At 42.1% G+C, this 27,199-nt stretch overlaps 1 protein-coding gene across 15 annotated transcripts in view; it reads right to left on the minus strand.

Moving 5' to 3' along the window:
- The window catches only part of COMMD1 (copper metabolism domain containing 1), a 960,866-nt gene that overhangs the window by 349,880 nt on the left and 583,787 nt on the right, over positions 1–27,199 (minus strand). Inside the window, exon 1 of one of the 15 annotated variants that reach the window (XM_050753529.1) lies at positions 17,178–17,181. The exons of 13 other annotated variants lie outside the window; for them this stretch is intronic. The gene's annotated coding sequence lies outside the window, so the exon portion shown is untranslated. Of the gene's footprint in view, positions 1–722; positions 727–17,177; positions 17,182–27,199 lie in introns of those variants that run through there. One more of the 15 variants, XM_050753526.1, reaches the window with a different exon arrangement.

The following is a 27,199-nucleotide window of genomic DNA, read 5'->3' on the forward strand; positions in this document are numbered from 1 at the left end:
TGTTCCCTCACAGGGCACTGTAGGGCTGCCTGCCCCCTCAGCTAAATAACTGGCACCATGCTCAGAGGAGTAAGAGCTCCAGTTATGCGCTTGGTCCCAGTTACTCTCTCCTGTCCCGGCTTTCCTTTTCTGGCTTTGATTGGAATTAATAGCGACCCAGGGGTTCGGAGATGATTCAGCTTTGACCCTCCCTGAAAGTGTGTGAATTTAGTGGACAGAGGGCCTATGGTAAGCCTAAAATCCAAGATGTAATAACAGAGGCAAAAACAGATGGGAAAGCCAAAATACTCAGGCCTGGACACCCTCTTTGAGTCAAGTTAATAGCAATGTGCATGCCATAGACAGTCTTCTATTTTTCCCTTCAGATTAATTCTCTAGCCTTTTTTTGCCGGCTCTGTGCCCTGAGAGGCGGACCCTCCTGGACTGCATCACTGGGCTCCCTTACCTCCCGGCTTCTAGTGGGTTCAACACATGTGGAGGGTTGCTGGTCCTGACAGGAAGTTGGTGAGACAGTGAGGAAGGGGTGCTTATTTCCCTGGCTCCCCCACTGCCACATAGCCACAGGTTGGCTTTTCTTCTAGCGAAAGCTATGGCTCCTGTCAAGGGCTCACACAACCCAGTTCTCCCTCAAGGGTTTAGCAACCACCCCTACTCTTTCCCCCTTCAAGCATTAGGGGGGTCATAGCTCCCTGCTGTTACTAGCCTGGGGGTACTACAGCATCCCCCACCCATTTTTCTTTTTTTTTTTTTGAGACGGAGTTTTGCTCTGTGGCCCAGGCTGGAGTACAGTGGCAAGATCTCAGCTCACTGCAGCCTCTGCATCCCGGGCTCGAGCCATCTTGCCACCTCAGCCTCCAGAGTACCTGGGACCACAGGCGCACACCACCAGGCCCAGCTAATTTTTGTATTTTTTGTAGAACGGCGTTTCACCATGTTGCCCAGGCTGGTCTTGAACCCCTGGACTCCCACCTTGAATTCCCAAAGTGCTGGGATTACAGGTGTGAGCCACTATGCCCGGCATCCATCCACCTTATTTTGTCTAAGCCTTGCCTTTATAAATATCTCCTTTAATAAACTCTCCTCACCCAGTGTGACAGTCCTGTCTGTTTCCAGGATCCTGACTGATACAGATGGTATGGATTGTCCCCAAGAAATCTCAGAAACATGACATTCTACATCACAACTCAGATACTCAATAACATTCATGTTATGGAGGCATTTCTTTGTTCACAGCACATTTTACAATGAAAACCGTCCCAATCCTCCACTCCGCATCTCCAAGACATCCCTGGAGGTACACTGCTTTCTCTCTCTGCACTAGTGAGGGATTCAGAACAGTACTTTCCATCCTGTAGATGAACTGAGACCCTGTGCACATTCAAGAACAATCAGTCAGTCCGTCGCTTTCCTTCAAGGACTAGTCTAACTTTCAATCCTTGTTACTGGATTCCAGTTGCAGCACCCTGCTGGGCCAGGAGCCTGGCTTGAGTCCCAGCCTTGTAAATCTTGCCAGTACTTTACTCAGAGATTTGCTTGTTTCCCATTGTCTTTCAATGTCTGGCTGCTCCCTGTGTCACCCAGATGGACGTCCTTGTCATTAGGTTTCTGACCTACTCCTAAACCTAAAAATTATTTGCCTCAAAGTGTCTTCTATTATATTGCCTAGTCCCTCAGATTGGAATAATATTCACTAATTCTCCCAGAATTTTCTTTTTTTAAATTTTTTTTAAGTTTTAATTTTCTGTAGAGACAGTCTTGCTGTGTTGCCCAGGCTGGTCTTGAACCTCTGGCCTCAAGCTCACGCCTGTAATACTAGCACTTTGGGAGGCCGAGGTGGTAGGAGCACTTGAGGCCAGGAGTTTGAAACAAGCCTGGGCAATATAGCCAGATCCTGTCTTTACAAAAAATAAAAAAATTAGCCAGGCAGGGTGGTGGATGCCTGTAGTCCCAGCTACTTGGGAGTCTGAGGTGGGAGGATCACTTGAGCTCAGGAGTTGGAGACTGCAATGAGCTATAATTGCACCACTGCACTCCACCCTGGGTAACAGAGTGAGACCCTGGCTTTAAAAAATAACTAAGCACTTAAACATTTTAAATTAAAAGAAGTAATAAAAAAAAAATTGAGTTTTGTATCCTGCAACCTTGCTAAACTCACTTATTTGTCCTAGTTTTTTTTTGACAGATTATTTAGGATTTTCTTTGTAAACAACCATGTCATCGGCAAATAAAGAAAGGTTTTGTTGCTGTTGTTGTTTTCCTTCTTTCTAATCTGTGTGCCTTTTCTTTCTTTTTCTTGCTAACTGGCTAGGACTTCCATAACCATGCTGAGTAGGAGTGGTAAGAGTAGACAGCTGTGCCTTGTTCCTAATCTTAGGGGGAAAGCATTCAGCCTTTCATCACTAAGGATAATGTCAGCTGTAGGTTTTTTTTTGAAGATACCCTCTATCATGTTGAGGGAAGTCCCTTCTATCCCTAGTCTGCTGAGAGGTTTTATTTTCTTTCAATCATAAATTGGCATTTACCTTTTCTATTTTTCTCAATTGATACACGATTGGTAATTATGTATCAATTAACAATCATGTAGTTTTCCTTCCTTAGGCTGTTAAGATGGTAGATGATATTGATTTTATTTTCTCTCTTTTTTTTTTTTTGAGAGGGAGTTTTGCTCTCGTTGCCCAGGCTGGAGTGCAATGGCGAGATCTCAGCTCACTGCAAACTCTTCCTCCTGGGTTCAAGCGATTCTCCTACCTCAGCCTCTTGAGTAGCTGGGATTACAGGTGCCCACCACCATGCCTGGCTAATTTTTGTATTTTTAGTTGAGACAGGGTTTCACCATGTTGGCCAGGCTGATCTCAAACTCCTGACCTCAGGTGATCCGCTCACCTCAGCCTTCCAAAGTGCTGGGATTACAGGTGTGAGCCACTGCACCTGGCTGACATTGATTTTCAAATATGGAACCAGTCTCACATTCCCAAACTAATCCTTGCTTGGTCATGATGTGGTCAATTTGTTGTTACTGAATTAAATTTTATTGAAGATTTGTCTGTCATTAAGGTACATTAATGTGTAGCTTTCTTTTCTGTAATGTCTTTGATTTTAACATCAGCCTAATGATGGCATCATAAAATGAGGTGGGGCTTGTTCCCTCTTCATCCCTTCCTATTTAATTTTGGGTGAATTTTAGTAGTTTGTGGTGTTAAATCAAGTTTAGCCTAAAGCTGCCTCCTTGAATATTTAAGTTCGACCTAAAGGTTTTTCTGTACATCGTGAACTATAACAAGTGGAGGTATAAACCGAACATAGCCCACACCTGTGCCAGTCACTGAGTTTTGGCCAATCAAATGTAGCCAACTGTTCAAACCGTGTTCCAATAAGGCAAACGCTGAACTGTAACCAATCTAGCTGTTTCTGTACCTCGCTTCCATTTTCTGTACGTTACTTTCCTTTTTCTGTCCATAAATCTTCTTCCACTACATGGCTGTGCTCGAGTCTCTCTTAATCTGCTGTGATTTTGAGGGCTGCCCGATTCACGAATCATTCCTTGCTCAGTTAAACACCTTTAAATTTAATTTAGCTGAAGTTTTTCTTGTAACAGTGGTTTGCGAGGAATTGGTCCATTCCATCTAAGTTGTTGAGTTAATGTGTATATGGTTTATGTGTATAAAGTCGTTTATATTGTTCTCTTATTATCCTTTTAATGTCTGTAGAGTTTTAGTGGTACAGCCTCTTTCAGTCTGGATATGGGTAATTTGTATTATCTCTTTGTCAGTCTTGCTAAAAGTTTGTCAATTTTATTGATCATTAAAAAAACCAACTTCTGGATTATTAATTTTTCTCTATTTTTCTGTTTCCAATTTAATTGATTTTTATGCTCTTAGTTTTATTATTTCCTTTCTTCTGCTTGCTTTGGGCTTATTTTACTCTTCCTTTTCCTAGTTTTCATAAGATGAAAACTGAGGTAATTGATTTGAGAGCTTTCTTTTCTAATATAAGCATTTCCTACTATTATTATTATTATTATCATTATTATTACTTTTCAGACAGTCTTGCTCTGTCCCCAAGGCTGGAGTGCAGTGGCACTATCTCAGCTCACTGCAACCTCTGTCTCCTGGGCTCAAGGCATCCTACCACCCCAGCTTCTTGAGTAGCTGGGACCACAGGCATGCACCACCATCCTTGGGTAATTTTTGTATTTTTTTTTTTTTTTTTTTTTTTTTTTTGAGACGGAGTCTCGCTCTGTAGCCCAGGCTAGAGTGCAGTGGCCGGATCTCAGCTCACTGCAAGCTCCGCCTCCCGGGTTCACGCCATTCTCCTGCCTCAGCCTCCCGAGTAGCTGGGAATACAGGCGCCTGCCACCTCACCCGGCTAGTTTTTTGTATTTCTTAGTAGAGACGGGGTTTCACCGTGTTAGCCAGGATGGTCTCGATCTCCTGACCTCGTGATCCACCTGTCTCGGCCTCCCAAAGTGCTGGGATTACAGGCTTGAGCCACCGCACCCAGCCTAATTTTTGTATTTCTTGTAGAGATGGGGTTTTGCCATGTTGCTCAGGCTGGTCTCAAACTCATGAGGTCAAGCGATCCATCTGGGCCTCCCCAAAGTGCTAGGATTACAGGCATGAGCCACCCTGCCTGGCCTAATATAAGCATTTTAATGCTATAAAATTTCCTCTAAACATTGCTTTAGCTGCATCTCACAGTTTTGATATGTTCCATTTTCTTTTTTTAAAAAAACTTCAAAACATTTCCTGATTTTCTTTTAGACTTCCTCTTTGATCCATGGATTATTTTAAAGTGCATTGTATAATATCCAACTGTTTGGAGATTTTCTTGTTATCTTGTTTCTGTTATTGATTTCTAATTTCATTATGGTCAGACAACATAGTTTGTATTATTTTCTGTTCTTTTTAATTGGTTATTGTTTGTTTTATGATCCAGTACATCGTCTATCTTTGTTAATCCTCCTTGTGCCCTTAAAAAGAATATGTATTCTTCTGTTGTTGGGTGAAGTGTTATATTGTATTAGACCTTGAAGTTTAATTCTTCCATATCTGTATCTTCTATGTTTTTGTTGATTTTCTGTCTGTTTTATCTGTTTTCAAGACTGGAGTGTGGAATTCTCCAATAATAATTGTGGATTTGTCTATTCTTTTACTTCTTACAGGCTTTGCTTAATGTATTTTGAAGCTCCATTGTTAGGTGCAAAAACAATTAGAATTCTTATGTCCACTTAATGGACAGACTCCTTTATTGTTATGAAATGACTTTCTTTATCCCTGGCCACTTTATTTGCTCTGAAGTTTATCTTGTCCTATATCCATATAGCCATCCAAGTTTTCTTTTGATTAGAGTTTGCATGTTATATCTTTTTCCATTCCTTTACCTTTAATCTCTATATCATATGTGACACAAGTTTCTTATAATAGCACATATTGGGTCATGGGTTTTTTGAGGTTCATTTAGACAATCTCTGTTTTTAGTTGGTGCATTAAGGTAATTTACATTTAATATAACTACTGATATATGGGTTTCAGTCAACCATTTTATTACTTGTTTTCTATTTGGTTCCTCTGTTTTCCATTCCTTTATTTCCCCTGTCCTGCATTCTTCCGTGTTTTATTTGAGCATTTTTTAGTATTCCTTTTTTTTTTTTTTTGAGATGGAGTTTTACTCTTTTTGCCTAGGCTGGAGTGCAATGGCGCGGTCTCAGCTCACTGCAACCTCCTCCTCCTGGGTTCAAGTGATTCTCCTGCCTCAGCCTCTGGAGTAGCTGGGATTATAAGTGTGCGCCACCACACCTGGCTAATTTTGTATTTTTAATAGAGATGGGGTTTCACCATGTTGGCCAGGCTGGTCTCGAACTCCTGACCTCAGGTGATCTGCCCGCCTTGGCCTCTGAAAGTGCTGGAATTACAGGCGTGAGCCACCGTGTCTGGCCTAGTATTCCATTTTAATCGATGTATTGACATTTTTACTTTATGTTTTTGTCCAATTTTTAAATGATTGCTCAAGGGATTGAAACATATATAACTTTTCAATGTCTACTTAAAATTAATATATTACCACTGTAGGTGAGATTTAAAAACATTACCACTGTATACTCCCCCTCCATATCTTATTGCTGTCTTATGTACGACATCTGTAATCACTGAAAACCCTATCAGACATTGTTATAATTTTTGCTTTTAACCATCGAACATATTTTAAAGAACTACAAGCATAGAAGAATAATTCATTATATTTACCTATATACTTACCATTTCTGTTGCTCTTCATTTTTTTTTTTTTTGAGACAGGGTCTCACTCTGTTTCCCCAGCTGGAGTGAAGTGGTGTGATCTTGTCTCACTGCAACCTTGGCCTCCTGGGTTCAAGTGATTCTCTCACGTCAGCCTCCCCAGTAGCTGGGACTACAGGCATGCACCACCATGCCCAGCTAAATTTTGTATTTTTAGTAAAGATGGGGTTTCACCATGTTGGCCAAACTGGTCTTGAACTGCTGACCTCAAGTGATCTGTCCACCTAAGCTTCCCAAAGTGCTGGGATTATAGGTGTGGGCCACCTCACCCAGCCTCTTTATTCCTAATGTCCTAAGTTCACTTTTAGTATAATTTCCCTTTTGCCTGAAAACTTCCTTTAGCTTTTTTTTTTTTTTTTTGAGACGGAGTCTCGCTCTGTCACCCAGGCTGGGGTACAGTGGCCGGATCTCAGCTCACTGCAAGCTCTGCTTCCCAGGTTTACGCCATTCTCCGGCCTCAGCCTCCCGAGTAGCTGGGACTACAGGCACCTGCCACCACACCTGGCTAGTTTTTTGTATTTTGTTTAGTAGGGACGGGGTTTCACCGTGTTAGCCAGGATAGTCTCGATCTCCTGACCTCGTGATCTGCCCGTCTTGGCCTCCCAAAGTGCTGGGATTACAGGCTTGAGCCATCGTGCCTGGCCTTTTTTTTTTTTTAAGCACAGGTCTTGCCACAAATTCTCTTAATTTTCATTCATCTGAGACTGTTTTATTTCACCTCAATTCTGAAGGATTTTTGTTGGCTATAAAATTGAGGGGAATATTAAAATCTTTCAGCACTTTATAAATTATTTGCCTCTTCTGGTCTTCATTATTTCTTATAAAAAAATCCATCATTATTTTTCCCCTATGTAATGCATTTTTTCCCCTCTAGATTCCTGGAAAAAATCTCTTTCAAGAGTTTTTTGGCTGGGTGTAGTAGCTCACACCTGTAATTCCAGCACTTTAGGAGACGGAGGTGGGAGGATTACTTGAGGTCAGGAGTTTGAGACCAGCCTGTGCAGCATAGTGAGACCCTCTCTCTACAAAAAAGGACAAAATTATGCAGGCATGATGGTATACACCTGTGCTCCTAGCTGCTCAACAGGCTTTGGCTGGAGGATCTCCTGAGCCCAGGAGGTTGAGGCTGTAATGAGCGTGGGCAACAGAGTGAGACCTTCTCTCTTAAAAAAAGGAAGGTTTTTTGTATGTGTTTAGTTATCCACCAGTTTGATTATGATGTGTCTGAGGATGGATTTCTTTGGGTTTATCCTTTTGAGGTTTGTTGGGATTCTTGAATCTGTATGTTCACGTCTTTCAACAAATTTGAAAGGTTTTCAAGCATTATTTCTTCAAATGCCTTTTTCTTTTTTCTTGAGACGGAGTCTCACCGTTGCCTAGGTTGGAGTGCAGTGGTGTTGTAACCGATCTCAATCCCTGGTGGACTGAACGAAGGGAAGCGAGCGTGGGAATAAAGACAAAGACAAAAGAGTATGTTTGGAAGAAGGGGTCAGGGGGCACCTTGCCTCTAGTAGACAAGGGTCCTGAGCTTTACACAGCCCTCCATATTTATTAGGCAAAAGAGATAGCGAGAAGGGGGTGTGTGGAAGAAGAGGTCAGCTGCTTGGTCTACAGTAGGCTTGCAAGACTGCATTCCTTGAACAATAGACTCTAAATGTCCCAGTAGATAACCTCAAGGAGTCCAGCACTACCACATCCGGCTAATTTTTGTGTTTTTAGTAGAGATGGGGTTTCACCATGTTGGCTGGGCTGGTCTCAAACTCCTGACCTCAGATGATCCACCCACCTCGGCCTCCCAAAGTGCTGGGATTACAGGCAAAAGCCACTGCGCCTGGCCAAACACCTTTTTCTACATCATAGTCTTTCTCCTCTCTGGGACTCTAATAATATACATGAGGCATTTTAGTACTATCCTACAGATCCTCAAGGCTCTGTTCTTCTCTATTTTTTATATAATTTTTTCTCTCAGTTATTCAGATCAGTAATTTCTATTATGTATCTTCTAGGTCACTGACTCTTTCCTCTGCCATCTCCATTCTGTCCTGATCCCATCCAGTGGGTTTTAAATTTTGGCTATTGTATTTTTCAGTTCTCAAATGGAAAAACTAAATACAATAGGAATAGGAAATCGTGGCAGGGTGTGGTGGCTCACACCTGTAATCTCAGCACTTTGGGAGGCTGAGGTGGGCAACCTCACCTGAGGTCAGGAGTTTGAGACCAGCCTGAAAAACATGGTGAAACCCCATCTCTACTAAAATACAAAAATTAGCTGGGCATGGTGTCGGATGCCTGTAATCCCAGCTACTTGGGAGGCTGAGGCAGAAGAATCACTTGAACCCGGGAAGCAGAGGTTGCAGTGAGCTGAGACTGCACCATTACACTCCAGCCTGGGCAACAAGAGTGAAACTCTATCTCAAAAAAAAAAAAAAAAAAAAGGAAGTCTTTGCCAAGACTTTCTTTTTTATGTTTTCATTTATTTCAAGGATGTTCTTAGAATATTTTTATAATATCTACTTTAATGTCTTTGTCAGATAATGCCAACATCTGTGTCATCTTAGTGTTAGTGTCTATCAATTATCTTTTCCCAGTTTAGATTTTTCTGGTTTCTCAAATGCTGAGTAATTTTAGATTGTATCCTGGATATTTTGAATACTATGCTACAAGACTAGAGGTTTTGTTTAAATCCTGGAGTGAATGTTGATATTTTTGTGTTAGCCATAATCAATCAGGTTGGGATTAGACTGTAAACTCCAATTAGACTTCTCTAGGTTGTAATTTTAATATCAGTTCTGTTTTCAAAGGCTTTGCAGTGTTATTTGGATCAGTCCTGAATGTTCTCCACCCAGTGGTTAGTCAAGGTCTGGGGCAGGAACTGTGTAGTTCAGTTCTCACAGCCTGCGGTACAGTGTTGAGGATCAGATCCACACATGCACAGCCTGGGAGTTACCTCAGAAATGATAAAACTTTTGCTCCTTCCTCTACTCAGTTTCCAGGTTTTATCCCAATTCCTTGGGGCTCCCTTTTATAGTTCTCTGATCAGAAAACTAGGGTTTTGTTTTTTATTTTATTTTTTGAGACAGAGTCTCTCTCTGTTGCCCAAGCTGAGGTGTACAATCTCAGCTCACTGCAGCCTTGACCTCTTGGGCTCAAGAGATCCTCCCACCTCAGCCTCCTGAGTAGCCAGGACTACAGGCATGCACCACCACACCCAACTAATTTTTGTATTTTTTGTAGAGACAGTGTCTCACTGTGTTGCCCAGGCTGGTCTCGAACTCATGGGCTCAAGTGATCCTCCCACCTCAGCCTCCCAAAGTGCTGGGATTATAGGAATGAGCCACTGTGCCCAGCCAAGTACTTACACTACTTTGCTGTTCACTTCCCGTAACTATGCTTATGTCTGGAGCGAGGCAGTGGGAGGACAGAGATGAAAAAAGAAAGCAGTGGGGGTTTGCCATTTACCCTACTCTGATTTGTGGGAACACAGCACCTCTGATTAGAGAGGAAAGTTGTTTTTTCTCAAAGTTTTTGGCACCTGCCTGCTCCTCTTACCATTTACTGTCACTTTCACTTCTGCTCTTATAGGATTTCTTGAGGTTTGGGTGCTAGAGAATGGAGAAAAAAAAAAAAAAAAAAAAAAAAAAAAAACAAAGCAAAACAAATCAAAACAAAAAACAAGGCACATGAGATTTCTCCCACTTTGTCTGTATATTAAGGAAACTTTTTTCCCACCCCTCAAGCCAGATCTAGAAGCCTTCTCCTGGAGCTCTTTCTGTCCACACTGATTTGGACCTCAGGCTTTTAGGCTGCACTGAGTCCAGACTAGCGATATCAGAGGGGAAAAAATGGTAAGTTCTCTGCATGTTCAGTGGTACTTCATATTCATGCCTTCTTCTCCAACCTTTCTGTTTCGATTTACTTTTCAGAGTCCTCAAGTTTGGGAGCCATGCATTCTTTCCAGGTTAATAGCTACATTCAGTAGGAAAGACAGGTTGGGATTTGCTCACTCCATCTTCCTTGGAACTAGAAACTTCCTAAAGCAGTTATGTTACAAGAAGATAATTTGAATTACAGTTTTCTAGTTTTACAATATTTTAAAGCTGATTGAATATAAATAATTTAAAAATATATTTCCACGTCCAAATATTAACATTATAATTTAAACTATTGGATCCATCATTGACCCTTTTAATAACTGGAAGGTTTAAGACTTCCACACTCAATATACTAGAAAAAAAAAAGTTCACGTTCATTCTCCCATTTTTTGTTTCTCTTGCAATATAGCACATTTACTACTAATGCTCATTTATCCCATCAAAAATGTCTAATAAAAATTGGAATAATTCAGAAATTTGGAGTGGGATTCATTTATGATTCATAAGTTACATGGTAGAGTTTGACTTATTAGAAAGCACATCGTGAGGGCTGGACACAGTGGCTCACGCCTATAATCCCAACACTTTGGGAGGCCAAAGCGGGTGGATCACCTGAGGTCGGGAGTTTGAGACCAGCCTGACCAACATGGAGAAACTCCGTCTCTACTAAAAATACAAAATTAGCTGGGCATGGTGGCACATGCCTGTAATCCCAACTACTCAGGAGGCTGAGGCAGGAGAATCGCTTGAACTTGGGAGGCGGAGGTTACAGTGAGCCAAGATCACACCATTGCACTCCAGCCTGGGCAACAAGACCGAAACTCCGTCTCAAAAAAAAAAACTAAAACTAAAACAACAACAACAACAACAAAAAAAACAGTACATCATGAGGCCAGGTGCAGTAGCTCATGTCTGTAATCCCATCACTTTGGGAGGCTGAGGCAGGCAGATTGCTTGAGCTCAGGAGTTTGAGACCAGCCTGGGTAACATGGTGAAACCCTGTCTCTACAAACAAACAAACAAAAAAGAAAATTAACTGGGCATGGTGGTGTGCACTTGTAGTCCCAGCTACTTAGGAGACTGAGGCAAGAAGATCACTTGCGCCTGGGAGATCAAGGCTGCAGTGAGCTGTGATTGTGCCACTGCACTCCAGCCAGGGTGACAGACTGAAACCCTGTCTAAAAAAAATTTTTTTTTAAGTACATAATGAAACATATATAAGGTTTAGTGTTAGCTAGGATTTGGCTCAGCTTTGAATAACGAAAAAAGAAAACCCCAGAATAACAGTAGCTTATATCATGTATGTCTATTTTTCTCTAACATAAAGTAGGAAGTAAGTGCCCCAAGGTGGATATAGTGTTTCATTGTGTCAGAAACCCAGGTTCCTTCTTTCTGATGCTCTGCCATGCATGACCTAGATTTCTTCGTAATTCTCTCATGATCTAAAATGGTTGTAACATAGCTCCAGTCATCTCAGGAAGGAAGGGTAAAGGAGAAAGCACACAGTTCCTCTTTTAAGGACACTTCCTGAAAGCTGTACACAATATTTCTGCTTATATCTTTTTGGCCAGAACATACTCACAAGGCTACACCTTGCCACAAGAAAGACTTGGAGATGTATTTATATTCTGGGCAGTTATACCCACTTAAAAATTGAGGATTATGTTACCATTGAAAGAGGAAGAGTGATTTTGAGGGTCAGCCAGTACTCTCTGCCACAAGACTGTGTCCTTAAGCAATCCTTATGTTGTAAATAGCAGAAACTAAATTCAAGTAAGCATAAACAAAAAAGAAGATACACACACACACACACACACACACACACACACACACACACACACACACACATAAGCTTATTTAACTGAAAAGACCAGAGGTAAAGGAAGCTTTAGAGTTAATTTGATTCAGGGGATTTTTTTTTTTTTGAGATGGAGTCTTGCTCTCTTGTCCAGGCTGGAGTGCAATGGTGTGATCTCGGCTCACTGCAACCTCCGCCTCTCAGGTTCAAGCGATTCTCCTGCCTCAGCCTCCCAAGTAGTTGGGATTACAGACACCCGCCACCATGCCCAGCTAATGTTTGTATTTTTAGTAGACACGGGGTTTCACCACGTTGGCCAGGCTGGTCTTGAACTCCTGACTTCAGGTGATCGCCCACCTCAGCCTCCTCAAGTGCTGAGATTATAGGCATGAGCCACCGCGCCCGGCCTGATTCAGGGCATTTTTTAATGCCATAATGTACCTGATATAGTTTGGGTATTTGTCCCCGTGCAAATCTCATGTTGAGATGTAACCCATATGTTGGAGATGGGGCCTGGTGGGAGGGGAGGTGTTTGGTCATGGAAGTGGATTCCTCATGGCTTGGTGCTATCTTTGCAACAGTGAGTGAGAAGTCACAAGATCTGGTTGTTTAAGTGTGTAGGACTCCCCACCCTGCCACTCCCTTTTGTTCCTGCTTTTGACGTGTGACATGCCTGCTCCCTCTTTGCTTTTCACCATGAGTAAAAGCTCCCTGAGGCCTTCCCAGAAGCTGAGCAGATACTGGCACTATGCATCCTGTGAAACCTGCAGAACCATGAGCCAATTAAACTTCTTTTCTTCATAAATTACCCAGTCTCAGGTATTTCTTTATAGCAACACAAGAATGGCCTAATACTGTACCCAATTTCGTTTTTCTAGTAGCTTACTGCTCTGTCAACTTCATTATAAGACTAGCTTCCTTCTTTATGGCAAAATGTCCTCAGAAGTCACAAGCTTCACATCTGCACATAACACTGCCCAGAAGGAAAGAAAGGGTTCACTTCTGGTAACTATTGAGACAAATTATCAGTTTGCCCAGACTGTCCTGGATTTTGCGCTGAAATTTCTATGTTCAGGAAAATGTTGCAGTCCCAGGCAAACCATGATGGGTGGTTATCCACCTGCTGGCTCTCTCAGAAGGATTCAGAATCTTCTTTTTCAGAGTCCCCCAGGTAATCTCTCATATCTCATTGGCTCAATTTGGACATATTCCCCTTTAGCCAGGGGAAGAGTAGGCACTGATTTGCTTAGACCTGGCAATTACTGTGAGAAGAGCCATAGAATTGCCTGATTAAATAAGCAAATCAGAGGTAATCTCTGAAAATAAGAACTCCATCTCTCCTACCCTATAATCACATGGCTGCAACACAAGTGGGGAGACAGCCACAATGTCCATAAGACTGAACTAACATCATACTATAAATGTTTAGCATTTGTAAAGCAGAAGCCCCAGATGACACCAGATGACTTTCTATCTCAAAAGTCAATGAAATTCTATTAAGGGGAAATTGTTCAAGCTGTAGAAAAATGTGTTAATAGAGATTTTTGCTCATTTGTCTAAGCAAATCAGTGCCTAATATTCCCCTCAGTAAAGGGAACATGCTTCAAGTTGAGCCAGTAAGACAGAATATCTCGAGGACAGGTTGGCACAAAACTACCCTCTTATATTCACACAACAGTGGCAGCAGTAGTACCTGATATTATTTCACTTTCTTATGTCCAATGCTGAAGCTGGGGCAGCAAATAATTTAGTCAAAGTAATCATGCTGAAATAAGGTTAAATGTAATTTTAAATAATCCCATACAAGACTGTAGTCTTTATGAGGTATTCTGTCTACTACTGACTTATATTTGGTACCCTTTCTGTGGTGTCTCTCCTAAACGCTGATTATATATCCCCTTCCTGAGGAAATCAGTCATGTAATTTGCTTTGACCAGTAAAATGCAAGTGAACAGGACGTGTGTCAACTCCCTGGCAGGAGTTCGGAGAGCCAGTGGTTCGCTATGTTCTGCTTTCTCTCTGCCATGATGAGCAAGTGTCCCAGTGTAGCACAAGTGGGAAATAAATCTCTGTTCTAAGTCCTTGAGAATTGGAGGGCATTTTTTACTACAGAATCATTAGCCTACCCTGCACATGGTTTGCTTCCTTCAACATTCCTTTCTAGCCTCTTCTCTCTCCTGCTTTTGCTTCTTGTGTGTTTAGTTTCTCCCTTTGTATTTTACCACAGTCTTGCTCTTGAGAATTTGAGTCAATGCAAAGCAGAGAAACAGTTAACTAACCTGGAGCCTTGAAAGATTGTCTTGTCCTACACCGGCCAGATACTTTCAAAAAGAACCTTGGGGCCGGGCGCGGTGGCTCAAGCCTGTAATCCCAGCACTTTGGGAGGCCGAGACGGGCGGATCACGAGGTCAGGAGATCGAAACCATCCTGGCTAACACGGTGAAACCCCGTCTCTATTAAGAAATACAAAAAACTAGCTGGGCGAGGTGGCGGGCACCTGTAGTCCCAGCTACTCGGGAGGCTGAGGCCGGAGAATGGCGTAAACCCGGGAGGCGGAGCTTGCAGTGAGCTGAGATCCAGCCACTGCACTCCAGCCTGGGTGACAGAGCGAGACTCCGTCTCAAAAAAAAAAAAAAAAGAACCTTGGGCATATTACCTCCTAGACAGAAAACTAGAAACTGAAGAATTAAACAAATGCTTACATTTAACTAGCTTTTAATTATTGACTTCATAGTAAACTCTTCAAATACATTTATAAATGTAATTTTTTTTAAAAAACTATATTTATAAATTTAAAATAAATTTATATTACTCCAGCAATTGTTATTTCTATTCCATATAACAATAATACTAACATAAAATTGGAAATGAAGGCTTTCAAAAATTTTTAACACTCTGGTCACTTGAAGAGAGAATATCAACAAGGCCGAGCACAGTGGCTCAGGCCTGTAATCCCAGCACTTTGTGAGGCTGAGGTGGGTGGATTGCCTGAGGTCAGTAGTTCCAGCCTGGCCACACTACCTTGCATTCCTCTTCTGCTTTGCAGTGAACCAAGGGCAGCAAGCTGCCCAAGCAGGAGGTGACAAATGATGACAAAGAAATAGGATTCTGAGTTTGGCCATGAGAACTGGGAAATGTGAAGAAAATTTAGTCGGCAGTGAGAGAAGCAGGGGAAAATGCCTCCAAGGGTAGTAGCGATCAAGAGAATAGCTGAATCATGTTAAAGTGGAATACCACTCTTAAAGAGTATCCAAACTGCAAGTGAAGGATTACCAAAATAATGTAGTTTTAGAGATGGATCCTGTGATTTCCGTCTCCATGGGACTTGTCTGTGCTTTGATTACTGCTCTAGGATTTCTGTGGGATTCTTCTGTCTCTTATTGACTCACACAGTCTTGTAATAAATCTCCATTGAGATAGCCTGAATAAGTCACTATTGCTAACACACTCATATTGTCATTCATTAGGGCCTCCAATTTCTGTAGAAACTTACATTACTCTAAATCTGCAGTGTTTCTCAAAGTGTTGTGTTAATCCCCTACTTCATAATGATTCATATTATCAATAATTTAGAGTTCCAGTCATCTCTGAATTATTGAATCCAGGGGAGAAGCACAAGAATATACATACTTTTAAATAAACTTTATTTTTAAATTTTAAATAATTTTTTAAGAGACAGGTTTTCACTATGTTGCCCAGGCTGGCCTTGAACTCTTGGGCTCAAGTGATTCTCCCACCTCAGACTCCCAAGTAGCTGGGATGATAGGTGGGCACCACTATGCCTGGCTAGTAAATTTTATTACTTATTTATTATTATTTTTTGAGATGGAGTCTCACTCTGTCACCTAGGCTGGAATGGAGTGGTGTGATCTTGCCTCACTACAACCTCCACCTCCTGAGTTCAAGCGATCCTCCTGCCTTAGCCTTCTCAGTAGCCGCCCTCTCGCCCCACTAATTTTTGTATTTTTAGTAGATACAGGGTTTCACCATGTTGGCCAGGTTGGTCTCAAATTCCTGACCTTAGGTGATCTGCCCAGCTTGGCCTCCCAAAGTGCTGGGAATAAAGGCGTGAGCCACTGTACCCAGCCACACTTTATTTTTTAGAACAATTTTAGAATTACAGAAAAATTGAGCAGATAGTATAGTTCTCATATCCTTCCCTACCCACTACAGTTCCCCTTACTATTAACATCTTACATTAATGGAACATTCATTACAATTAATGAACCAATATTGATAAATTCTTATTAACTAAAGTTCATAGTTTATTCAGATTGCCTTTTTACCTAATATCCTTTTTTTGTTCCAGGATCCTGTCCAGGGTACCACGTTTAAATTTAGGTGGTTGTCTTAGGCTCCTTTGGATGATGCCATTATCTCAAACTTTCCTTGTTTTTGATGATATTGACAGTTTTGAAAAGCCCTGGTCAGGCATGATTCTCCTTTATTGGAATTTGTCTTTCTCTTGTGATCAGATATGGGTTATAGGGAGGAGGTTCACAGAAGTAAAGTGGAAATAAGTATTTTTACTGGCACCCCGGTGACTTACGTGTATACATTGTAGTTAGAGGCCCTGTTGTTAACATGTGCATATGTAGTCATTGTGCCTTTGGGCAGCTTTGAGAATTATACTACTATACTGAAATTTTCAAGAGCAGGAACCATGTCTTACTCATCTTTGAATCCTTAGGGTTTAGAACAGGGCTCATCATATAGTACATATTTCATAACGTTTAATCAAATGAAAGAAAGGTACAAAGCTGGAAATTTATCCTATGAATTTACTCCTATATCAAGTACTCCCATATCAAGTAGAAACACAAGAGTTTCTACCCTGGGAGTTTGGAAAAACAGTGGAGCAACAGAAGCTTACTTTAGAGGCCACTTGTCTAAGCCTGGATTAATCAATCTTGCTCATTCCCTCTGTAAAGCAAATTCACATAGAACATGCAGCACACTGCAGGCTATAGTAAAGTTGCAGGCTACTTAATAGGCCCATGCACTTCTGCTCTTACCAGCTGAGATTTTTGCTTACCAGGAAAGTTTGTTTGTATCTAATCTGTGTATGTCACTCATATTCGTTATTACAAATATGCAATTTTATTCATATCAGAAAAGTTAGCTAAGTAAAAGTGAAAAAGAACTGTTTCTCTAAAAATGAAAATGGTAGGTCACCAAAAATAACTACTATGGATTGAACGTCTGTGCCCCCACCCCCCAATTCACATGCTGAATCCCAATACAGTTTGGATATTTCTCCTCTCCAAATCTCATGTTGAAACTTGATTCCCAACACTGGAGGTGAGGCCTAGTGGGAGTTGTTTTGAGTAATGGGGGCAGATCTCTCATGAATGGCTTGGTGCTATCCTTGCAGTAATGAGTTCTCACTCAATCTCTGAGAACTGATTGTTAAAAAGAGCCTGGCACCTCCTTTCCTCTTGCTCCCCCTCTTGCTGTGTGACACACTGGCTTCCCTTCACCTTCTACCATGAGTGGAAGCTTCCTGAGGTTCTCATCAGAAGCTGATGCCAGGGCTGCTGATGAATATACAGCCTGCAGGCCAAGCGTGGTGGCTCACGCCTGTAATGCTAGCACTTTGGGAGGCGGAGGCGGGTAGATCACCTGTGGTCAGGAGTCCAAGACCGCCTGGTCAACATGATGAAACCCTGTCTCTACCAAAAATACAAAAACATTTAGCTGGGCTTGGTGGCAGGTGCTTGTCATCCCAGCTACTTGGGAGGCTGAGGCAAGACAATCACTTGAAGCCAGGAGGTGGGGGTTGCAGCGAGCCGAGATCGCGCCATTGCACTCCAGCCTGGGCAACAAAAGCTAAACTCCGTCTGGGGAGCGGGGGAAGGGAGAAGGCTGGGGGGCAGTGGCTCAAGCCTGTAATCCCAGCAACTTTGGGAGGCTGAGGCGGGTGGATCACCTGAGGTCAGGAGTTCGAGACCAGCCTGGCCAATATGGTGAAACCCCGTCTCTACTAAAAATACAAAAATCAGCCTGGCGTGGTGGCACGTGCCTGTAGTACCAACTACTCGGGAGGCTGAGGCAGGAGAATCGCTTGAACCCGTGAGGCGGAGGTTGGAATAAGCCGAGATCCCGCCACTACACTCCAACCTGGGAGACAGCGAGACTCCATCTCAAAAATAAAATAAAATAAAAAATCTTGCATCAACACTCCTACGCAAATGTCTCTGCTATTCACTCAACAACTGGTCATCAACCTCCACCCCGCAAACACAACCGTCAGGTCTATCTGGTTCCCAAGTAGGCGGGTCGGTGACCCTCACGAGGAAAGGGAGTGTGTGGGCCTGTCCGTCTCCAAGGCCTCTCCACCCAACAGTCCCTCAGCGGTTTCGCTGTTCTGCGAGGTCTTTACCCCAGGATGTTCCGGGAAGTTAATCCCTCCCCGCCCTAAGCTACACCTGGAGCGGCCAGCAGCTGACCCGAACTTTTTGCCGGGCCTCCTTTCTCATTCCTCGGGTTCGCCAGTGCCACACCCACCAAGGGCTTGGTCTCGTAAGAAGGCCTCGCTGGACTACCGCGACTTGTTACTTATCGCGGATGATTTACGCGCGTCCTTCCGGAAGCCACACATCACTTCCCTCGCTCCGCCCAGTTTATAGACCTGCGCACCCGCAAGGGCATGAGAGAGACTAGCCGGCGCGCGGGGACGCCGCGGGGACGCCCCTGCGCACGCCCGTACTTCCGCCCCGTCCAGACCCCTCGTTGCGGAGCCACGGGCCAATCAGATCGTGCCTCGCCTCTACGCCCCCGGCTCCCCGAAACTTCTGTCCTCCTTTGAGGACGACTTTGGGAACACAATAGTCCCCTCGCCGACGTCGCCTTAGACGCGTTGCCATACGTCGTCACCCATAGAAACGGCTTTCCGCGGGGCGGACTCCAAGCCTCTCTTGTGTGAGCGGGCGGGGGTAGCGGGAAAGGCTGTTTTTCATTTCCAAGAGAAAACCGTCACCCCGCCCACCTCGAACCTCCTCCCAACACCTCAGGATAGAAACGCCGCGCTCAGGGGAATGAGAAGTGTTCTGATACAGGAAAATGGAGTTCGTATTTCTTTCAGAAGGTGACCGTTTTCCTCCTTCTGAGGTCACGAGCTGTCCGTCCCATGCCCAGAATTCCTGAGGCCCGGCGTGGCGTGTTTCCGGTCGCTGGGCTCCTCCGAGAGCTGTGGGAAGAGGCGCGGGCGACGGAGGGCGTCAGCGAGCCCGGTCTTCGCCTGCCTTCGCTGGCGTGGACTCTTCCCAGTGTCCGTCTTCCCCCGCGAAGTAATAGTGTCCTGTATTTCCTGATTGTAAGAATAGTGCTTTTAAAAAATGCCTGCTCCCTGTAATAGCAGTAGTTCAATAGTACATACATGTTTATAAAAGAAACTTAAACTCTCATTCTTGCCACCATGGATAATACTATTAACATATTGCTACATAAATTTAGAGTTTTCATACATACACGTAAAGATGTTTGGTTTTTTAAAATAGGAAAACGTAACCGCGTTGTCTCCCAGTAATGTCTTTGCAGGTAAATTAAAATAGATTTTATATATACATATATGTATACGTGTGTATACATTATATATAATGTATGTGTGTAATATATGTATAATATATGTATAATATGTAATATATACATATTATATATGTATATGTAAAATCTCTTAATATATATATTTTATATATATATATATATATTTTTTTTAAGAGATAGGGTCTTGCCCTGTTGCCCAGGCTGGTCTTGAACTCCTGGGCTCAAGTGATCCTCCCACCTCAGGCTTCCAAAGTGCTGGGATGGTGGGCATGAGCCACCGGGTCCAGCCTACAGAATCATTTTTAATGGCTGTATGGATATAATTTGTTCAACCAGTCCCTAAGTTGTTGGACTTTTCAGGTATTGACAGCTTTTCAGGTCTACAATCCTAGATGAATATTCTTATATGTAAATCTGTATATGTCCTTGATTATTTTCTTACAATAAATTCATAGAAGTAAAATTACTGGATCAAGGAAAATGCACGTTTGTAAGATTCCAAATGTTACCAGACGCTCCCCTAGAAACCTATTTACTACTTTTCCATTAACAGTATGAGAACGAATATGCTGTCTGCATCTCCTTGCTAATCTTAGATATTGTCAATCTTCCTGATCTTTATCATCTCTTTAAAAAAGGCCTGTTTTAATTTGCAGTTTGTTGCCTACGTGTAAAACTGAACATCTTTCATATAATTATTGGCTCTATTTTTGTGAATTGCTAGTTCATGACTTCTGCCTATTTTTCAAATGAAATATTCATATTTTAGAAATTGCAAGTGCTTTTTGTATATTAGAAATATTAACCTTTGATTGAGATATTTACAGATATTTTTCCTGTTTTTTAAATTAATCTTTTAATATCACCTATGGTTTTTTTTGTTTTGTTTTTACTGAGGAAAGTTTTTAATTTTTCTGTAGTTATGTCTAATGAGTCATTTCCTTTGTTTCTAGCTTTGATGTCATGGTTACCTGTATTTTCTTCTAGCATTTTTAGAGTTTAAAAAAAATAATTTGCCAGGCGCAGTGGCTCACGCCTGTAATTCCAGCACAAATGCTATGCATTTACATTGCGTTAGGTATTATAAGTAATCTAGAGTGATTTGAAGTATACGGGAGGATGGATGTGGGTAGGTTATATGCAAATATTACATTTTATGTAATGGGCTTATTATCCACGGGGGTTCCTGGAAACAGTCGCACATAGTTACCATGGGATGACTGTACTAAATGTCCATATGTACTTTTTCTGTTTCACTGATTTATCTGCTACTGGGCAGTAATACTGTTTTAACATACCTTTAGATTATTTAAAAATTTCTGATGGGATAAATCCCTGCTTACTAGTCTTTAAAAATATATTTAACACATGTAAAATATAATTTTGTGATATATGTAAGTTTAAAAGCATAATAATATGAAGCCAACCTCAACTTAACCTAGAACATTACCAATAGTGTATAAATCTGTGTGCTTTTCCCAGGATGGCAGAGGATATCCCTGTAATCCCAGCACTTTGGGAGGCCGAGGCAGGTGGATTACCTGAGGTCGGGAGTTCGAGACCAGCCTCACCAATATGGAGAAACCCCCATCTCTACTAAAAATACCAAATTAGCCGGGCATGGTGGTGCATGCCTGTAATCCCACCTACTTGGGAGACGGAGGCAGGAGAATCGCTTGAACCCGAGAGTTGGAAGTTGCGGTGAGCCGAGATCACACCATTGCACTCCAGCCTGGGCAACAAGAGCAAAACTCTGTCAAAAAAAAAAAAAAAAAAATTGTAACTTTGATTGCGATTGCAGTTACTTTTATTGATAAATTTAGGGGCAATGGATATCTTTATGAAAGTAATAAATACGTAAACTACGAAGTGCCTTATTTGTGTTATGTAATCCACACAACTCTATTATCACCCTCATTTTACAGATGGGATAACTGAGGCATAAAGAAATTGAATAATTGGGCCATGCGCATTGACTCTTGCCTGTAATTCCAGGACTTTGGGAGGCCGAGGTGGGCGGATCAGGAGGTCAGGAGATCAAGACCATCCTGGCTAACATGGTGAAACCCTGTCTCTACTAAAAATACAAAAAATTAGCCGGGTGTGGTGGCACCCGCCCGTAGTCCCAGTTACTCAGGAGGCCGAGGCAGGAGAATCGCTTGAACCTGGGAGGTGGAAGTTGCAGTGAGCCAAGACAGCGCCACTGCATTCCCGCCTGGGTGACAGCGAGACTGACTCCATCTCAAAAAAAAAAAGAAAAAGAAATTGAATAATTTGTCCAAAGTCAAGCTGCTAAGTGGCGAGGTCAAAAGTCAAAGCTAGGCAGTTTGACCCCAGAGCCTGTGCTCTTGTCCTATTGCCTCTCCACAATATGGAATTGTTCATATGTTTATAATGAACATGCCAGTCAGTTTGCCTCCACCACTCTCCCACGTCCCAGTTGGCATCCTTATCCTTTATTAACCCGCTTCTCCCTTGCCATAGCTGATTGGAATAGAGGCAGATAGGAAACTGATTCAAGCTGGTCCAATCAGATTCTCTTTCCGGGAAATGTGGACTAGGGGTGGGTAGAAAACTGATTCAGGCTGGTCCAATCAGATTCTTTCCTGGAAATGTGCAGTTACATAGTTTTAACTGGTCTCTTGACCTAGAAAGTAAGGGAAAAGGAGGGAGAGATGTTTGATCCACATGTATGTATTACAGAGAAAGCAAGGCTGCAGAAAGAAGCAGATTCACAGAGAAGCAGTTTCGAAGTCCTGTGGCGACAGAGAGGGATGATGGATTACCTGCCCTGGGTTCTGGGGCTTTCCAGGTCCTAGCTTGTCACTACTAAGTCTCTACTGCCCTATCCACTCTTAGGGATCTCCACAAGGTACCCCTCCTCCTTCAAATAGACCCCTTTTTGCCCAGACTTGGTGGCTCATACCTATAATCCCAGCACTTTGAGAAGCCGAGGCAGGGGATCATGAGGTCAGGAGTTCGAGACCAGCCTGGCCAACATGGTGAAACCTCGTCTCTACTAAAAATACAAAAATTAGCCAGGCGTGGTGGCACATGCCTGTAATCCCAGCTACTCGGGAGGCTGAGGCAGAAGAGTCACTTGAACCTGGGAGGTGGAGGTTGCAGTCAGCTGAGATCATAATGTACTCCAGCCTGGGCGACAGAGCAAGACTCCATCTCAAAAACAAAAAAAAACAAAACAAACAAAAAAACACCAAAACAAATAGACCCCTCTTTCAATTTAAGCTCACCTGACTATTCTTTGTTTTGAGACTAAATATGCCACCTGAAAACATGTAGTTCTCCATTTACCCAAGTTTTCTTTTAAAGTTTCCCAGTAGCATTTTCTTCACACAGAACCACACATTTCTTGTTTGGTTCATTCCTAAATATATTTTAGGTGGGTTTTTTTTTTCTCTTTGCAATAATTTCAGTTTGTCATTGCCCCCTTCACATCTTAATCTGCAAAAATTAGGCTTTCATCTGTTGAGACTGCCAAATGTCAATGGCTTATAAATGTGACATTAATCTTCCAAATGCATTCCAAAATAATGTTATCCACTAGATATATCTTTTAGTTCTATACTTTGAAATTGTTCTGGCGATGATTCATATGAGGATGACGATGATTCATCTGATGGAAGTGAGCCACAGGGATCCCAAAGAAGTATAGAATTCCCTATAATCTGATTTAAAAAGAAAGTCTAACATATGAATGGGAACATTGAATTTCCAACACATTTAACTGATATTAAAATAGATAAAATGAAGAAAACTACTTTCAAGACAAATTTTCACATATGAAGCAATAAGATAACAGAGGGTATATTTGGATAAATATTTGGAATACAGTAGATAAATAACAGAGATTAAGAGAAATTCGTATCTCATTCTTAGCATAGGCACATAATCCTGTATCCAAATTCTTTCTTGCCAGATGTGTTTCAGAACTGAGAGTTGTCAGGATTTTAGACAGGAATATAATGCATATCCCATATATTCTGTAACAGCCCAGCAGGATCTGGAGCAGTATCTTGCTATCAAACCAAAATATGCATGCAAAAAATGCATTAGTATTAAACATACGTAGGATAAACAAAGGCTAGAAACATATACACATCTGTTTAGCTCAGATCTTGCTGCTAACTGAGTTTGCCACGAACTTATGAAAAACTTTAGGTTTCTAGAGTTTTTTTCTTTATTTTGAAATTTTAGACAATAGTTTGTAGACCTCTACAAGCAAATACGTTCAGATTTCAGCATCTGGCCAGGTGTGAGTCAAAGAGTTGTTTTTTTTTTTTTTTTTTTTTTTTTTTTTTTTTGAGACGGAGTCTCGCTCTGTCTCCCAGGCTGGAGTGCAGTGGCGGGATCTCAGCTCACTGCAAGCTCCGCCTCCCGGGTTCACGCCATTCTCCGGCCTCAGCCTCCCGAGTAGCTGGGACTACAGGCGCCCGCCACCTCGCCCGGCTAGTTTTTTGTATTTCTTAATAGAGACGGGGTTTCACCGTGTTAGCCAGGATGGTTTCGATCTCCTGACCTCGTGATCCGCCCGTCTCGGCCTCCCAAAGTGCTGGGATTACAGGCTTGAGCCACCGCGCCCGGCCCAAAGAGTTGTTTTCAAGACTTGGTTGTGTTAGATAGTCTTGTGGTTTGGGGTGTTTAGTCTGAAGGCAAAGAGTGCACTTTTTTTTTTTTCCTTCGGAGTATTGCTCCGTTGCACAGGCTGGAGTGCAATGGCACAATCTCAACTCACTGCAATCTCTGCCTCCCGGGTTTAAGCGATTCACCTGCCTCAGCCTCCCAAGTAGCTGGAATTACAAGCACCCGCCACCATGCCTGGCAAATTTTTGTATTTTTAGTAGAGACAGGGTTTTATCAATTTGGCCAGGCTGGTCTCTAACTCCTGACCTCACGTGATCCACCCACCTCAGCCTCCCAAAGTGCTGGGATTATAGCTGTGAGCCATCACGCCCAGCAAGAGTGCACTTTTAGTAGAACAAAATACAGACTTTGAAGCAATTATTGAAAAAAAATAGGTCAAGTTTTTTTTTTTTTTTTAATCAACTTGCATTCTTGACCTTTGTTGTCCATCATTATTTCAGTCTGGTGTTTGGTTGAAATGAATTGCAACAAACACAAAAACTTCCCAGCAAATCTTAACTAAAAAAACCTTGATGTATTTTTCCTTAAACCTATCAATCAAGAGATCCTTGCCTTGATGTTTTCATTTTTTATTTCTAGTACATAGGAGCATTTTCTTCTAAATACTGTATGGCTGTACAGATATTGCTTCAGTTGAATCTATTAAAGTGTCAAAATTAAGGAATTTATTCAGTCGTCATATAAATTGAGTGCCTATTCTGTGCCAGACTCTGTGCTAGGTGTTGAGGATACAGTCTGGTGAGCAAGAAACACTTATTAATAAGATTTTACAGTAGAGTATGATAGGTGATAAGGTAAGTCCAGTGTGCCATGGAACACCATGTATTGAGCTGAGGGAAGGACTACAGGTTAAGTAATAAGTCAGGCAGGTGAAGATGAGGAGGGAAATTTTAAAATGTTCTAAGACAGTTATTTTCAAAGTGTGGTCCATGAATCAGCAGCATCAGCATCATCAGCATCATCAGGGAACTAGTCAGAAATTCAGATTCTCGACCCTTACCCCAGACCTACTGAATCCATAACTCTGGAGATGGAGCCCAGGAATCTGTGTTGTTGTGGTTTTTTTTGAGACGGATCTTGCTCTGTCTCCCAGGCTAGAGTTCAGCGGTGTGATCTCTGCTCACTGCAACCTCCGCCTCCCGGGTTCAAGTGATTCTCCTACCTCAACCTCCCGAGTAGCTGGGATTATAGGCTCGTTGCCACTATGCCTGGCTAATTTTTGTATTTTTAGTAGAGATGGGGTTTCACCGTGTTGGCCAGGCTGGTCTTGAATTCCTGACCTCAAGTGATCCGCCCACCTCCGCCTCCCGAAGTGCTGTGATTACAAAAGTGAGCCACTGTGCCTGGGCTATATAACATTCTTGAAGTAACAAAATGATAGAAATAGAGAACAGATTAGTGGTTGTCAGGGGTTAAGGGAAGTGGATGTGGCTATAAAAGGGCAGCACGAAGGATTCTGAGGTGGTGGAACTGTGGAAATACTCTGTATCTTGACTGTAGCAATGTCAATTTCTTAGTCGTGATAGTTCACTACAGTTTTGTAAAATGTGACCATTGTAGGAAACTGAATAAAGGGTACACAGAATCTCGGTATAATTTTTTACAACTACGTATGACTCTATAATTATTTTAAAATAAAACATTTTAAAATAATGCTATGAAGAATAATAAATTAAGATATTCGAAGATGTCCTGAGGCAGCTAATTAAAAAAAAAAATCAGGATAAGGGGACAGAGAGAGATGAGAAAATTTATTTTATATGGGTGTAGTTAGGAAAGGCCTAGCTATTAAGGAAGTTAGGGTATTACCTGTGAATGTCTGGAGAATATTAGAAGTACAAAGATTCTGAGATGGGGTGTGCTTGACGTAACTGAGGAATAGCAAGGATACCATTGTGGACAGAGTAGGGTGAACACTGGAGAGCTATAGGAAATGAGATAAGAGTGGGTGGAGATCCTGGTGGTAGACGCATATCATAGAAGAGCTTATTTCACCCTGAGTAGAATGGGAAACCACAGGAGAGTTTCAAACAGAAAACGAACATGATCTAACTTGAATATTAAAAGTATCACTTCACTGGGTAAAAAATCGAGTGAGGGGGATGTGGATAGAAGTGGAGCACCAATTGTGAGGCTACCGCAATGATTCAGGCAAGCAATGATGGTGGTTTGGACTAAATTGGCAGAGCAGGAGTAATAAGAAGCAGTCCGACTATGAATAAGTTTTGCAGGAATGGCTTACTGGGTATTCTAATGGAGTGCATGTGGGACGTGAGAGGAGGAGTAAGAGTCAAGATAGATTCCCAGATTTGGGCCTGAACAAGTGGAAGAAAGGAGTTACTACTTTTATGAAATGGTGAGCTGAATGAAGAGCAATATGAGGCTCTTCAGAAGATCAGGAGTTTTGTTTTTGGCTTGTTTAGATGCCTGTAGACATCCAAATAGAGATGTCACATAGCCTGCTGGATAAATGCATATTTCTAGAATTTGGGTAAGAAGTTGGGCTAGTGCTATTGTTTGAATGTATGTGTCCCTCCAAAATTCATATGTGTGGAACTTAAACCCCAAGGAGATGGCATTAAGAGGTGGGGTCTTTGGGAGGTGATTAGGCCATGAGGGCTCTGCCCTCTTGAATGGGATTAATGCCCTTGTAAAAGCTGCCTGGCCCTTTCGTCTCTTCTTCCATGTAAGGACACAGCATTTGTCTCTTGTAAAGGACACAGCAACAAGACAGCATCTTGGAAGCAGATAGAGCCCTTTATCATACACTGAATCTTTCAGCACCTTGAGCTGGGACTTCCCAGCTCCCAAAATTGTGAGAAATAAATTTCTATTATTTATAAGTTACCCAGTCAGTGCTATTTTGTTATAGCAGCAAAAACAGACGAAGACAGCTAGATATATGAATTTGGGAGGCAATAACATATAAATGGTCTGGTTGAGAACAGCGAGGAGTGAGGATATGTAGATAGAGAAGAGAAAAGATCTGTGGAATGTGACCCAGGTACACCAGTTTTTAAAGGTTAGGA

The sequence above is a fragment of the Macaca thibetana genome, chromosome 13, assembly GCF_024542745.1.
Source record: "Macaca thibetana thibetana isolate TM-01 chromosome 13, ASM2454274v1, whole genome shotgun sequence".
In the NCBI taxonomy this organism is placed as follows: domain Eukaryota; kingdom Metazoa; phylum Chordata; class Mammalia; order Primates; family Cercopithecidae; genus Macaca; species Macaca thibetana.